General features: G+C 41.3%; 1 long non-coding RNA gene across 1 annotated transcript; it reads right to left on the reverse strand.

Moving 5' to 3' along the window:
* Nucleotides 1-216: 216 nt before the first annotated feature.
* Nucleotides 217-13,027, reverse strand: LOC137371031 (uncharacterized). The gene is made up of 3 exons (XR_010975170.1): nucleotides 12,899-13,027; nucleotides 1,311-1,367; nucleotides 217-898 (listed from the first exon to the last, which is right to left on the reverse strand). It is a non-coding gene; the product is annotated as an uncharacterized lncRNA (long non-coding RNA).
* Nucleotides 13,028-13,566: the final 539 nt, after the last annotated feature.

Raw genomic sequence — 13,566 nt, forward strand, 5'->3', positions numbered from 1 at the left:
TGCTCATTACAGTTAGCCAGATGCAAAATGGTGTTTGTTATATTACTATCCAGTCGTAATAATGTATATACCAAAATTACACTATGCATTTTCCACTAAAGCTTAATGCATTCAGGGCAAATTCTTCCGTCTGCTACATTAATGGAGCTGTTAACCTCTTCATTTTAATTGAGCTAACACCTCTGTTAAAATAACAGATGAAGGGATTTGAGCAGAACATGGTAAACATGCATTCAATAATACCACACAGTGTAATTTCCAGGCTTGTATCGTATCTTTGTACATCACCAGCTAATAGGCCAATCAATTTAATACATCATCACACAGTCCAGCTTCAGCTGAATCCATGAATAATTACTGGGAAATGGTAATAATCACTGGCTATAACCAAGTGATTAATAATTATCCATGGTTGTTACTGCAGGAATTTTGAGAATAATCATCCAAGGTGAAAGAGATAATATTTTTCTCTCTAACCAATCCCAATTAAGAATTTATACTAGCAATCAGCATTAGTCATTGAAAATAAGCTATGCAAAGATCATTATTCAGTACAGAAACTGTATTCCTGGTATTATTTGCCAATTTCTATTATGTAACTTATTGTAGCAAGTAGACTCTTGAGTGATTTGAAAGCAGAAAAGCTAGCCAGTTGTATTAGAACCAGTTCAATTAAGCCAGACAAAACCTTTGCGTGGGCAAGCTCTGTGCCTTTTATAAGGTGAAAGCAGAATAAATAAACAAACAACCTAAATATCTTGTTGGCAGTATTGCTCCCAAAAACTTGGATTCAGCCCAAATATGGATCATTTCAGGTTTGACATCATCTACCTCTTAATGTGTAGTGTCTCTCGGTGTCAATACCAATTTCCATACTCTATATTGGTGGCCTGTACAGCTAGAGAGACAAAAGAAAATCCCTATGTGAACATTTTTTTAAATCTTCCTATAGGTTTTGCAGCACAAAGGAATTTGTGATAATTATCCAAAATCAAAATGTTGGAGTCGGGTGGTGGGGTATGCAATCTTATACCAAATAATTTCATAAATGGGAGGAGACAGGGATGTTGCATCTGGAATAATAATCTTTTAAATACTTCTCATGCATCGATGAAAACACTTAACCAATATAAATGATGACAAAAGTTTGTTAATCCAGTGTGAAATGTGCAAAATTTTGGAGAGATAGCTCAGCATTCAATTTGTAAAGCTTGTTTCATTGACCTTCTATGCAGTTTCTTATAGTTCATATTATGGGAAAACAGGAGGACTTATTTGGACTGATAGGATATCCCACAAACACGCCTTACCTGTAAAATACATAGTAATCAATCATTGTTCCTCTGGAGATAAGATGAGCAGCTGATCTAAAGGTTGGGAAGCACAAATGGAAAATCCAAGAATATTAATATAAAAAAGGAGCAGAAGACCAGTATGGATATGAAGTTAACTGGTAATTATGTTAAAAAGGATATAACCAGGAAGGTAATATAAGTGAAAAGAACAGGTGAATGCAAATTATATTACATGTAATTGTTGTATATTTGGTTAGTCTAACTAGGAGAGATTATTGAATCTTCAGTAATTTTAACATTAACCCATTTAACCCTGGACAGCGTATGTCAGCGAAGAGCGACGTCTCAATTCATTCCATCTTCGCTGCCTCCGGAGAATACTTGGCATCAGGTGGCAGGACCGCATCTCCAACACAGAAGTCCTCGAGGTGGCCAACATCCCCAGCTTATACACACTACTGAGTCAGCGGCGCTTGAGATGGCTTGGCCATGTGAGCTGCATGGAAGATGGCAGGATCCCCAAAGACACATTGTACAGCGAGCTCGTCACTGGTATCAGACCCACCGGCCATCCATGTCTCCGCTTTAAAGACGTCTGCAAACGCGACATGAAGTCCTGTGTCATTGATCACAAGTCGTGGAAGTCAGTTGCCAGCATTCGCCAGAGCTGGCGGGCAGCAATAAAGGCGGGGCTAAAGTGTGACGAGTCGAAGAGACTTAGCAGTTGGCAGGAAAAAAGACAGAGGCGCAAGGGGAGAGCCAACTGTGTAACAGCCCCGACAAACAAATTTTTCTGCAGCACCTGTGGAAGAGCCTGTCACTCTAGAATTGGCCTTTATAGCCACTCCAGGCGCTGCTCCACACACCACTGACCACCTCCAGGCGCTTACCCATTGTCTCTCGAGATAATGAGGCCAAAGAGATAGATGGAACCCATTTATTACATTTTAACAATATACAGCTCTACCCATGTCTGTATGACTCCTCTGAAGCTATGTTGTTTCTCCCTCCAGTCTCTCTCACATGTGATCTCTTACATCATGGTGGGAGGTTTTCCTCATACTGTCTCAAACATTATTACTGTAGTAGAGGGTTTGAAAGAGTTTCAAACCCTTCTACTTCAGTAATAATGTAATGCAGGAAAAGGTTTATCTGTGCCAAATCAATTTGATTGAATCTAAATGTTTAACATACGTACACAAGAACAGGAGGAGGTCATTTAGCCCCTCATGCCTGTTCCACCATTCAATGAAATCATAGCTGTTCGATGACCTAAATCCATACACCGGCCTTTGCCTTCATACCTTTGGCTGACAAAAATCAATCAATCTCAGATTTAAAATTTTTAACAATTGATCTAGCATCAATTGCCATTTGCAGAAGAGAATTCCAAACCTTTACCACCCTTGACATGTAGAAGTGTTTCCTAATTTCACTCTAATTTTTAGACTGTGCCCCCTAGTCCTAGACTCCTCAACCAGTGGAAATAGGGTAGGTAGAGAGAAACTATCTGTTCCCCATAATATCTTGAGAACTTCATTCAAATTAGTCCTTACCTTCTAAATTCAAGGGGGTATACAATCCTAGTTTGTATAATCACTCCTCATAAGTTAACCCTTGGTTATTAAGGTTACCCTTACATGTAATAAGTAAAGGGGAGTTAAACCAGTATCAAATTCTTCAAGGAGAAACATTGAATGATACACCAAGTGAGAATCATCGAAATAACAGGGATGGGGTTGCTTTGGCAGAGGAGGATGTTATGACATTCGGAGTTTGTATGAACTATGATTTGGTAAAATATTTGTACCTCCTGGAACATGTTGCCTAAGAGGGTGCTGGAAGCAGAGATGATCAATGATTTCAAAAGGAAATTGGATATGCACCTGAGAGAAATAAACTTGCAGGGCTGTGGAGATAGCACCGAGGAATGGGACTGACTGGATTGTTCTATAGAGAGCTGGCATGGACTCGATGAGTCAAATGTAAAGGTAATTGGCAAAAGAAGCAATGGCGACACGAGGAAAAGCTTTGTCACACAGCGAGTGGTTAGGATCAGGAATGCACTGCCAGAGAGTGGGGTGGAGGCCGGTTCGGTTGAGGCATTCAAAAGGGAATTCGATAATTATCTGAAAAGAAAGAATAGCAAGGTTATAGGAGATGGCAGGGGAGTGCACTAAAGTGGATTGCTCACTCAGGGAGCTGATCCAGACACGATGGGCAGAATGGCCTCCTTCTGTGCTGTAACAATTCTGTGATTTTGTGAAATGGCCTCTTTCTGTGCTGTAATGACTTTACAACTCCATGACTGAGGTTATGGAATGTTGTTTGGATAGATTAGCAGAGGAGTCGGGAAAAAACAAAACTGTTTACATGAGGTCTCAACAGCACAGTCAATGAATGTTGTCAAAACATTATTAATTTGATTTAAATTGCAGGATTAGAAGCCTAAAATTTCTGTATATCTGTTTGCTTGAAACATGGCAAGATTAAGACAAAGGCATTTGGGATCCTGGGCTTTATAAATAGAGGCAGAGAGTACAAAAACAAGGAAATGATGATGAACATTTATAAAACATTGGTTCGGCCTCAACTAGAGTATTGTGTCCAACTCTGGTCACTACACTTGTGATGTGAAGAATGATTCCAGGGATGAGGGACTTTAATTCTGTGGATAGGTTGGAGAAGTTGGAGTTGTTCTCCTTAGAAAAGAGAAGGTTGAGAGGAGATTTGATAGAGGTGTTCAAAATCAAGAGGGGCCTAGACAGAGTGGATAGGGAGAAACTGTTACAGTTGACAGAAATATCGAGAACCAAAGGATACCAATTTAAGGTGATTGGCTAAAGAAGCAATGGCGACAAGGGGAAAAACTTTTTTTGCGCAGCGGGTGACTAGGATCTGGAATATATTATCTGAGAGTGTGGTGCAGGCAGATTCAACTGTGGTTTTCAAAAGGGAATTGGATAAGCCCATGAAAAAAATAATTTCCAGGACGACGGGGATAGGGCAGGGGAGTGAGACTAGCTGACGAACCCTTGTAGAGAACTGTCATAGACATGATGGGCTGAATGTCCCCCTTCTATGCTGTAACTATTCTATGATTCGATCATTCTATCATTAATGCTGCCTTTATAATGTAGAAAAAGGGCCTAGATAGAGTTAGTGGTATGGGACTGGAGTTTGTGATAGTCGTTGTATAAAGTGGCTTCAGCTTCCCAACCTTGAGTTGGAGGCCGTTAAGATTCATGAGAGACAAGATATTTGACATCACGTGGCAATCAAAAGACCTGTTAGAGATCTCAGTATTATTAGTATACATACAGAAGCTGACACTATACGCAAATGAGATCACCAACTGATGGCACAGAGATGAATAAGAGAAGTGGTGTCAAGAAAAATCCTTAGCAGCTCCCCAGATGACAGTGCAGGGGAGGGAAGAGAAATGTTGCTGGAAATTGAATATTAGCCTTTATAACTAGAAGGCTCAAATATAAAAGGGGTGGAGGTTTTGCTGCAGCTTTTCAAAGCCCTGGTTAGACCACTTCAGGAGTACTTTGTACAGCTTTGAGGACCGTACCATACAAACGATATATTCGTCTTAGGAAGAGCGAAGCATAGATTCACTAGAAAGTTACCAAGGCTCCAAGGTTTAGATTATAAGATGGTGGTTGGCATCCTTCCATCTACAAAAGATGATGAACACGCAGCAAACCATCCCTTTAAGTGGGGTGTCTTCTCTTGTTGCACCTTTATCCATGGCTGTGAAGGTCAATCCTTGAGAGGCAGGTTCTGCCACAAGTGCCGCACGTGAAGCTGCCAAGTGACGCTGTGAAGTTGTTGTTTTTGGCATTGGCACCTATTGCCAAGCTGCTGTAGCCACTGGTCGTCGTGGTAGTACACACTAGTCCACAGGATGTGTCACCATTTCCCTCTTTCACCAGCCAGTGACTCACAGGTGTGATAGTCGACATTTAGGGCCTTCATGTCACGCTTGCAAGCATCCTTGAAGCGACACTTTGGCCGCCCACTGGTCGTCTGACCCCGGCTACCTCACCATACAGAAGGTCTCCTTATTGGTATCAATCTCCTTATTTAAGGAAGGATGTAAATGCATTGGAGGCAGTTCTTAGAAGGGTTATTAGACTAATACCTGGAATGGGCGTGTTGTCTTATGAGGAAAGGTTGGACAGGCTAGGCTTGTATCCGCTGGAGTTTAGGAGAGTAAGAGGTGACTTGATTGAAACATGGTGGATGTGGAAAGGATGTTTCCCCTTGTGGAAGAATCTAGAACGAGGGGTCACTGTTTAAAAATAAGGGATCACCCATGTAAGACAGAGAAGAGGAGAGATTTACTCTCTGAGGGTCGTGAGTCTTTCGAACTCTTTTCCTCAACTGGCAGTGGAAGCAGAGTATTTAACCAGTTTTAAGGCAGAGGTAGATAGATTCTTGATAAGCAAGGGGGTGAAAGGTTATCAGGTGTAGGCAGGAATGTGAGTCGAGGTTACAATCAGATCAGCCATGATCTTATTGAATTTCGGGGCAGGCTCGAAGGGCCGAGTGGTCTACTCCTGCTCCAAACTTGTATGTTCGTATGCCCTTGGGTATGCGACCATCTTCCATTCTGCGGCCGTGTCCGATCCACCGAAGCCATCTCCGATTGATTAGTGTCAACACACTTGGGAGCTCTGCCTTTGAGAGGATTGCCATACTTGTAGTTTTGTCCTGCCAGATAATGCCTATAATGCTCCGCAGACAGCAAAAATGGACATCCTTGTGGCTGTAAGTCGCCCATGTTTCACAGCCATACAGCAAGGTGCTGAGAACACAGGCCTTTTAAACCATCAGTTTGGTCCTAAGGGTCAGCTTGGTGTTATCCCGTGCGCATTTCACGAGTCATCCAAAGGTGGTAGCTGCTTTCCCTATGCATGTATTGAGCTCTGCATCAAGGGACAGATTATCTGTCACCGTGGTCCTAAGGTAGCAGAATTTGCTAACCACTTCCAGTGGGGTGTTATTTAATGTGATTAACGGCAGAGATGCAACACCTTGTCCCATGACCACAGCTTTCTTGACGCTTATAGTCAAGGAGAACAAGTTACAGGCATGGGAGAGACAGTCCATGAGTCTTTGTAGCTGAGTTTCCGTGTGAGCGACTCATGCAGCATCATCAGCGTAGAGGAGTTCTCTGATCAGGACGTGATGTGTTTTTGTCTTCGATTTCGGCCTTGATAGATTGTAGAGCTTGCTGTTTGACCTAGTGTGCAAGTGGACTTCTTCCATATCTGCAGGGAAGGTGAAGGTCAGGAGCATGGATAAAAAAATGCCAAACAGAGTGGGGGCTAGGACACAGCCCTGTTTCACTCCATTCTTCACTCTGAAACTGTTGGAAGTGGAGCCATCAAACTGTACATGGAAGAAGTGGATGAGACTGAGGATCCTTGGTGGACAGATTATAAGGAGAGATTACATTAAACTAGGTTCGTATTCCCTAGAATACAGAAGGTTAAGAGTTGACTTGGTTGAGATTTTCAAGATTTTGAAAAGAACTGATAGGATAGATAGAGATAAACTTTTTCCACTGCTGGGGACAAGGGGACCTAATTTTAATATCAGAACCAGGCCACTCAGGAGAAAAATTAGGAAGCACTTATTCATGCAAAGAGTAACACAAGTATAGAACCCGCACAGTAAAAGCAGTAGATGTTATCTCAGTGAATAATTTTAAATCTGTGATCAGCAGATTTTTGCGAGACAAGGGCATTAAAGGATATGGAGCCAAGTCAGATGAATGGATTTAAAATACAAATCAGCCATGATTTCAATTGAATGGCAGAACAGGCTTGAGGGGCTGAATGACTTTCTCTTATTCCTATGTTCCTGCAAGCAAGACACCAAGGTATCTTAAGCAAGATTGGTCACAGAGACAGCTGGACCTTAATCAAACTTATGGACAATGCCAAACTAATTCTAGTGGACCGTTCAAAATTTGTGGCAAGTGAATCTATGCTTTGTTCTTATTTCTACTACCCAATTTCCATTCATTCAATGAGTGTTTTATGCTACTGGCACATTTATGTCATGATTGAAGATGACCATTCTCCTAAATATATTCCACAAAAGTTCCTCCACACCTTGCACTACAGTATGGCTCATTCTTGTTCAAGCCATCTCTAAATGATTTGACTTTTTGTTGAAATGTTTGTTTGAATTTGATGAATCTCACTCTGGAGCAGATATTATGCGAATCCATACCAGGACGTGCAGAGCAGTCACTCGATTCTTGTGGCAAAGTATCATTCGTGAGGAGGGTAAAAGTGAGACATGCAATGTAACCCACCTAAATGACATGCAGTTGTGCTACATGCATGCAATTAAAATCTTGTGGAGATATTTCTTTAAGGGGCATCTACCTCACCAGAAAAGAGCACTGATGATTTATTTTTAACTATTTGCAAATGACTAAGGATAATATAAATTCAGAATATGTGTGTGGTTCAATTGGGTGGAAATTAGCTCACGGCTTGGCTTGTCCTTCTCCATCGCCAAACAAAAATGTTTAACACACATTTTATGTCCTGAAAACACTGCCCCTTTAAAGTGAACATTACCAAAACCTGAATATGGGTTTATCATTTACAAACAACGTGGAAGAACAAGCTTCTATCAGAGTCCCATAAATGGTAAAATTTGTAACAATTTATTTTGCGCAATTGCATGTTCCTTATCATTATACTTATAGCTCTCCGCCAATATTCCAATAGAATGCAAATGGAAATGAAAGGAGTTGGTGAAAAACAAGATTCTGTATTAGTTAAAAATGTTACTACTTTAAAACATTAGTAAGAGATCATGCAGTAAAATATGCATCTGTCATAACACATGACACTAAGTGATTCTTTATTCATTTATAATCACATGTGTCACATAAAATCAAGTAAATGTGGTTAATTAATACTGGGTGTCACCTACTCTGTTCACTTATGTGGCAATAAGGATGCACTCCTGTTTTTCACAAATGTTAATCCAAGCACAGAACATCCCAAAGGAATTTGTGAAACATGCATAAATAACACAGGACTTTGAATTGGTTAGCTGCAGACACGAGTTCATATTTTTGTGAAGTTGTGTCCTTCCAACCAATATTTTTCCTTCTGGCCTAAGCAGGACTTTTGAGGCAAGGTATTGAGCATTGGTCTCTTAACTTTTTTTTAAGACAATAAATAAAAGCCACAAAGGACCTGAATGCAACTTTCAGGTACAAACGTGCGGAGCCTGTCCCATCCATTTGCACCAGCTGTTGAGAGACCTAACCAATGGTATGAAAACCAGCTGAGGAAATATTTAATTTTGTGGGCCCAGGTGGAGCAAGAAGCTTCCTCCTGGGTCTATGAATAAACTTTGCCCCACGCCCAACCCATTCAAGATCCCTGGGAGTTCACCTAGCGCCTCCTGCACACACCCCTACCCACTCCCTGGCCAAACCTACCAGGCAGCTCTGCATTGCATATGATTGATTTACTACTCTCCTACATCTGGCAAGCTGAGGCAGTCTCACCTGTTTGGTGGACACAGCACTTAAACAAGGCCCGAGCCTAAAAAACAGTTTGGGCCACTCAACGCTGGCTTTAGGTGCTCCAGTGACTTCCCACCCATTTCGGCAGGAGTTAAAACTCAACCCCAAGCTACCTGACTAGCATAGGCAGTGCTTGTTGTTAGTTTCTGGAATAGACATAACAATTCTTCAAAAAATATGGAACAATCTTGTAAAACAATGAAAACGTATATGTGAATATTCAAGTGGGCTTTGAGATAGGAGGCCCACCACCTCATCAGAACCATCCATTTCTGTCTCTGAAGGTTAACTCACTTCACAAGCTTTTCCTGACATTCACAGTGATCAATAACTTTCCTTGTTCTATTCAGAAGAACCCCTGCAACTGTAACCATTAGCAATTTAAATCGGTGAACCAAATTGATCTTGAAGAAAAGAAACATTTTGATATTGTGAATAGCAATCACCATCTGAACTTTGTTTTAAGTCAGCTTGAACAATGTACAGATTTTCAACATGATAGTGTTAGAAAGGATTGTTTGTTGTTTGAGGAAGGAGGCTTGATAGACCATCATTTTCCATGCTATATGTTCATTTATATTGTTAAATCTATTTGTAGGCGAATGATTAATATGGCTGTGTAAGAGCTTGTATCGTGAAACTTTGCTGTACAAATATGCTATGCACAAATAGATAATACCAGAACTACACTTGCTTGAAAAATGTGAGCAAGTGTGTATCGTTTATACAAAATTTAATATTTGACTTTAAAAATAAGTTAAAACCTCCAGACAAATAGTCGGCAAATACATTTCCTACAAAAACACTAATGCATTGTTCCCAATATTGCCCAACTGATTCTCTCACCGTGTTTCATTTTCATTTAGCTACCATCATAGCAGCAGCTTTGCAGAAATGTACTTAAAGAAATTTTAAGAATGGAACAAGGGAATGCTGTAAATATAATAAAAGCAAAATACTGCGGATGCTGGAAATCTGAAATAAAAACAAGAAATGCTGGAACCACTCAGCAGGTCTGGCAGCATCTGTGAAAAGAGAAGCCGAGTTAACGTTTCGGGTCAGTGACCCTTCTTCGGAACAAGGGAATGCTGTAAATATAATACTGGATTAAGAGTAAATTAACGTCAGTGTTCAGAGGGACTTGGATGTACTTGTACAAGGAACACAGAAAGTTAACATGCAGGTACAACTAGCAATTAGGAAGGCAATTGGCACGTTGGCCTTTATTGCAAAGGGATTGGAGTACAGGAATAAAGAGGTCTTGCTACAATTGTACAGGGCTTTACTGAGACCACACCTGGAGTACTATGCTCAGTTTTAGTCTCCACAAAGGAAAAATATACTTGCATTGGAGGCGGTACAGCGAAAGTTCACTGGATTGGTCCCTGGGATGAGGGAGTTGTCCTATGATGAGAGGTTGAGTAAATTGGGTCTATATTCTCTGAAGTTTAGAATAATGAGAGTTGATCTAATTGAATCATACAAGATTCTGAAGGGGCTGGATATGGTAGACATGGAGAGATTGTTTCTCCCGGCTGAAGAATATAGAACACAGAGGCACAGTCTCAGAGGCTGATCATTTAGGACTGAGATGAGGAGAATTTTTTTCACTCAAAGGGTTGTGAATCTTTAGAATTCTATACCCTAGTGGGTTGTGGCTGCTCTGTCATTGAATATATTTAAAGCGGAGATAGACAGATTTTTGGTCTTTCAGAGAATCAATCGATATGGGGAGCGGGCAGGAAATTGCAGTTGAATCCTAAGATCAGCCATGATGGAATTGGATGGTGGAGCAGGCTTGACGCACTGTATGTTCTACTCCAGCTCCTATTTCTTATGTTCTTATGGAAGTTGCCCTATAGCGAAGGTTCAGGTGAGGATGTGAAAGTTGCGTTACTCCCAAGTGAACTTGTTTGAGATTCCAGCAAGCCGGGTTCCAATTTTACAAGCTTGTTCCTTGTGGGATTAAAATAAGTCTTTTTTCCAAAGCATCCCAATTATATAAGCTATCCCAAATCACCAAAATGGCCTTTTTCTGGCTAGAAAAAAACATTTATATGTCACTCACCATTTTGGGAACTCACCTCCCCTTCTGCCTCTCCCACTCCCTACAGCATCTGTCTTTGCCTTGTGTGTAAAGATGTGTTGAACTTCTATCAGCAAATATACAAAAACACACTTCCATCATGCAGCTAAGTGTGCTTAAGATCACAATGCTTTGTCTTGAAATTCACTGGTTGTAAAGAATTGTTTACTAAGCCTTTGAACTTTTGTCAATGATAATATTGATGATGGAAAGTATATAGCAAGTTGTATGATAATGGAATTGTTTTATATTACCACAATCCTGACATTTGCTCTTATCAGGTGTATAGCAGTAAAGAGACATATGGCAAAGGAAACTTTCAGAGCTAGTGAAAATCTAAGGGCCCTGGATTAAGAACAAGCCTGAGAGCCTGTAGAATGAGGGAGGAATTTTCAAATGGCAGCCTAAATGGGCACAAAGTGAGCAGGGGTGACTAAGTCACTTGCCTGATGACATCAGTGAGTGCCACAAACCATTTTCAGGCCTGCAACTCACATAACTACAATGGGCAAGATGTTAGGGTGAATTGTGCTCATAAATAGACAGCTTGCCTTCTGGGCAGGGGGGGAAATCTGTGGTAAGCCTTATGTCACTTCCAGCTAGCCTGCACCTCTTAAAAGGGGCAGGGCACTATTCATTGTGGAGCTCAAGTGAAGACAGCAATAATGTACACTGAAGGATATTCCGATAGTGCCCTGTTCGCTTTAATGAAAGAAGAAAAATATCCTCTTCCCATCGGATGGGAGAAAAGTGCCCTGTCAAACTGTCAGGCAAGGAAGTTCAGAGGTGGAAAATCATGGTAATGCCATAAGTTAAACGCATCAGACTGGTAAGCAGCGTGCCAGAAAAAAGTTCAATGACCTGACCCAGACCATTAAGGTAGGGCTGCCATTCACATTCGTGTTGTCAATACAAGCACAGTCCTGGAGTGGCACAGTGGTTAGCACTGCAGCCTCAAAGCTCCAGTGACCCGGGTTTGGTTCTGGGTACTGCCTGTGTGGAGTTTGCAAGTTCTCCCTGTGACCATGTGGGTTTCTGCCAGGTGCTCTAGTTTCCTCCCACAGCCAAAGACTTGCAGGCTTTTAGGTAAATTGGCCATTGTAAATTGCCCCTAGTGTAGGTAGGTGGTAGGAGAATTGGGGGAAGGCAGGGATGTGGTAGGGAATATGGGATTAATGTAGGATTAGTAGAAATGGGTGGTTGATGGTTGGCACAGACTCGGTGGGCCAAAGGGCCTGTTTCAGTGCTGTATCTCTCTATGACTGTATTATAATAGTACTTCTGAAAAATTTCCCCTCCCCACCTCACATTCCTCTCATCCAATTAACCAGTGCCCATTCTCCTGCTGCTGCGTCAAAACCCTGCCACTCCTTTAACAATTAATGCCCTCTCTTGCACACACGCATGGTGTTGCTTCATAGCACCAGCTAAATTATTCTATCCTCATATACAGATGTTCACAATGCTTCAGCACAAAACTACATAACATGCTGCCTTTCCTCTTACAGGACAAACTTGCACAAAATGAAAAGGAAAGGATTGGGAAATCATCCTTTACGTAAAATTACAACACAGAAACAGGCCATTCAGCCCATCTGATCCATGCCAGTGTTTATGCTCCACACAAGCCTCTTCTCACCCTATCAGCGTAACATTCTATCCCTTTCTCCTTCATGTACCTAGCTAGATTCCCCTTAAATATATTTACAGGTGAGGCAGCCATGGATATCCCGAGCAGAGACAGAGAACCAGAGCAGTTACAGATAGAAAGCCAGATGGTAACGTGTAACAGGGTGCTTGACCTTACAACCCTCCTTTTCTCTTATCACTGAACTACCCCTCTCCCCCAATCTGCATTACAGGCTGGTGCTGCAATGAGTGACGAACATTTGCAACAATATACAATTACCTTTAACTACTAACTGCTTCTCGATCACCTCTTACCAGGTTCTGCAGATGTCACACTCATTTTTTGAAGATAAAGTAGGCATCTGTGAGATGAAAATCCTTTGCGTCTTTTAGCCAAAGTATCAATCATGTGGAGATTCAGAGTGACTATCAATCTGGCGGTTGTCACGATGCAAACTGAAAGTCCTGGTGAAGTGTGCCAAAGGGCTAGAAGAATGTACAAGCCTGGAAGCTGGGGAGCAAAGGCCACCACTGTGTGGCAAGAAGCAATGATTGCTGCACATACACTACAATTGTAGAAATTCACCTTGGGACAATTAAACCCAGAGGGAAAAGTTTTCCCTCAAGACTAAATTGTCCCAAGATTAATTTGTACTGTATTAGAAATTATGTTTCTTTGTTATTTCTCTTTTAATGTACTGTTGGATGTAGTTGCACAGATGGCAGTGCTCTGCTTTGTCCCACTTCTGCTCAAAACTGCCACAGCTAGTTACTTGTCATTAATCTTATAGATATAGTGCTGGAATACAAACTTAACTAAAGAGCACAGACCTGCACCAAAACAAGAAACAATTACTACACAATAATTTCCTTGTTAACATGACAGCCAAAGACAATGCAAGCGGAGCCAAGCTATGCATTCAAGCATCTCAAAACGTTCTTCAATAAAATACACAGGAACCATTTCGTAAATTGCCGAGAAT

The sequence above is a fragment of the Heterodontus francisci genome, chromosome 6 (genome assembly GCF_036365525.1).
Source record: "Heterodontus francisci isolate sHetFra1 chromosome 6, sHetFra1.hap1, whole genome shotgun sequence".
In the NCBI taxonomy this organism is placed as follows: Eukaryota; Metazoa; Chordata; class Chondrichthyes; order Heterodontiformes; family Heterodontidae; genus Heterodontus; species Heterodontus francisci.